Source organism: Cebus imitator, unplaced genomic scaffold (assembly GCF_001604975.1).
Source record: "Cebus imitator isolate Cc_AM_T3 unplaced genomic scaffold, Cebus_imitator-1.0 Scaffold234, whole genome shotgun sequence".
Lineage (NCBI taxonomy): Eukaryota > Metazoa > Chordata > Mammalia > Primates > Cebidae > Cebus > Cebus imitator.
In genome coordinates, this window is record NW_016107549.1 from 27,351 (window position 1) to 30,339 (window position 2,989).

The following is a 2,989-nucleotide window of genomic DNA, read 5'->3' on the forward strand; positions in this document are numbered from 1 at the left end:
TTTTTTTTTTTTTTTTTTTTTTAAATTTTGGACAGTCTTGCTTGTTCTGTCACCCAAGCTGGAGACCAGTGGTGCAATCATAGCTCACTGTTACCCCGGACACCACACTTGAGGAGATCCTAACACTGCTATGTTGCCTAAACTGGCCTCAAACTACTAGACTCAAGCGATTCTCCTGCTTTTAACCCCCCAAAGAGTTCAGATTACAGGGATGAGCCACCTTCCCCCACCCCCTTACACTATATTTTTTGAGACAGAGTTTGTAGCCCAGGCTGGAGTGCTATGATGGGATCTCGGCTCACCACAACCTCCACCTGCTGGATTCAAGCGATTCTTCTGCCTCAGCCTCCCAAGTAGCTGGGATTACAGGCATGCACCACCACCCCTGGCTGATTTTGTATTTTTAGTAGAGACAGGGTTTCTCCATGTTGGTTAGGCTGGTCTTACTTGAACTCCCGACCTCAGGTAATGTGCCCGCCTCAGCCTCCCAAAGTGCTGGGATTACAGACGTGAGCCACCTCACTGGACCCTCTTACACTATTTTTATTGGACAGTACTGATCTGGGATCATGGCATGCTTTGGCACCCTTGATTCTTATGAGCAAGCTGGGGACATACACACGGGTACTCATGCCTGCAAACACTCAAGACCTCAGACAGGTTGGGTGCAGTGGCTCAAGCCTATTATCCCAGCACTTTGCAAGGCTGAAGCAGGCGGACCACCTGAGGTCAGGAGTTTGAGACCAGCCTGGCCAAGATGGCGAAAACCCATCTCTACTTAAAATACAAACATTAACCTGGCATGGTGTCGGGTGCCTGTAATCCCAGCTACTCAGGAGGCTGAGGCAAGAGAACTGCTTGAACCTGGGAGGAAGTGGACGTTGCAGTGAGCCAAGATCACGCTACTGCACTCCAGCCTGGGTGACAGAGCAAGACTCTGTCTTGAAAAAAAGAAAAAAAGACTTCAGACAGGCAAAAGAGCAGGCAGTACCTGGCACACTTCTTTACCTCCTTTCCTTACTCCTGTTTCCAGATCCTGCTCCTGAGCCTTCATCAGCTGTTGAACCATCCAGAATTCACGGGCCTGTCATCAGAGACATGATGAGAAGTCCTTAAAGATAGATTGCTGATTCACAGGGGAGCAGGCGGAAGCAAGGGTGAGTCAGTGCTTGGAGCTCGGTCATCCAGATTCGGCTCTGGAAACTTCTAAACCTGTAGCCTTTGGGGATCCCTGACTCCGAGTACAGGAAGCCAAGGCTATGTGGTCTTCAGGACACTCCTTATCTTTTTCACTGGCGCTATCTGGGGAAAACAGGTGAAAACATGAAGGTGTTTTGTATGTATGCCTTCAAAAGCAAGGATCTGGCCAAACTCGGGGGCTCACACCTATAATCCCAGCACTTTGGGAGGCCAAGGCAAGTAGATCACCTGAGGTCAGGAGTTCAATACCAGCCTGACCAACATGGAGAAACCCTGTCTCTACTTAAAAAAAAAAATACAAAAAATGAGCCAGGCGTGGTGGTGAATGTCTGTAATCCCAGCTATTCAGGAGGCTGAGGCAGGAGAATTGCTTGAACCCAGGAGGCAGAGGTTTCGGTGAGCCAAGATTGCGCCATTGCACTCCAGCCTGGGCAACAAGAGTGAAATTCCGTCTCGGGAAAAAAAAAAAAAAAAAAAAAAAAGAAGCTGGCAGAAAGGCAGGATCCATCCTCCAAAGTAGAATTCCTCTTTGTTTTTGAGGGGTGTGGCAGGCTCGAGGAACCCCTTGTTTACCAATCTGGCTTCCAGTACCCAGGCTGTCAGCAGAAATGAAATCCACCCTTGGAATGAATAGTGGCCACTTTGTTCAAGCCACTGAGGACACTGTACCGTGGCCCCCTGACGGTGCCTGTCAGTAGAGACAGTTAGATCTTGCTGGTGTCCTCAGCCCCAGCACAGTGGCTGATTCATAATGGTGACTGGTAGATCTGTTGGGTTCCTGCTGAGCTGATTGTAACTATCTCCTTTATTAATTTCCAAGGGAGAAACTGCAAGAGATGTCTTAAGCTGTGGCAGCTTCCAAGGATGATCTGGGCTTCCTGGGACCTCAAGTTTGAGGGAACCCGAGATCACTTTAATGTCAGAGATCTGATGTGTTTGGTCATGTCTTGTCCCACAAGCTCCTTTTCTATTTCCCATGGGCAGGGCAGGGCAGATCTTGACTTCTCCCAGAACCTGGCTTGGCTGGTTTTGAGGCATGTGTGATTGAGCTGGCTCACCAGTGTGTGAGGGAAGGTGAAGCTGGGATGAGACAAGCCAGGGCTGGTTAGCAAGTTTCTGCTGTGTCAGGAATCCCAGAGAGAGGTTTCCCAAGCCCTAGCCTCTCTTGCCGGGGATGTTTGGTTTTTTTCCTTTTTCTGTTTGTTTGTTTGTTTGTAATTGAAGTATCACTGACATGCAGTGAAATTCACCCATTTTAGTGTACAGCTCTGAAAACATACAGTCAGGCAGCCACCACTACAATCAAGATGTAGAACATTTACATCATCCCCTAACATTCTCCAAATTATCCATTTGTTTCAGGTCCCAGCCCCTGGCAACTACTCATCTGCTTTTTGTCCTGATACTTTTGCCTTTTCCAGAAGGTCGAGTAAAATGGAATCATGCAGCCTTTTGAGCCTGGCTTCTTTCACCCACATAATGCATTTCAGGTTCATCTGTAACGGGGTTTTTTTTATGTTTTTTTGTGTCTGTCTGTAGCTCATTCCTTTTTATGGCTGAATAGTATTCCATTGTGTGGATGGATCACATTTGTTCATCCATTCATCTATTGAAGGACAGATTTAACAGCTGTTGCTAATAACTAATAAAGCCTCAGCAAACATTCGCTCATGAAATTTCATAAATGAACAAAAGTTTTCATTTCACCTGTGTATCCCATTAGGAGTGGGATTGCTGGCTTATATGGCTGTAGTGCTTTTGAAAGTCTTTTTCTTTTTTTTTTTTTTTT

General features: G+C 46.8%; 1 long non-coding RNA gene across 1 annotated transcript in view; it reads left to right on the plus strand.

Moving 5' to 3' along the window:
* LOC108281916 overlaps positions 1-1,427 on the plus strand; it is a 28,723-nt gene extending 27,296 nt beyond the window's left edge. Inside the window, exon 4 of the long non-coding RNA XR_001816205.2 lies at positions 1,034-1,427. This is a non-coding gene — a long non-coding RNA (uncharacterized LOC108281916). The remainder of the gene's footprint in view (positions 1-1,033) is intronic.
* The last annotated feature ends 1,562 nt before the right edge of the window (positions 1,428-2,989 follow it).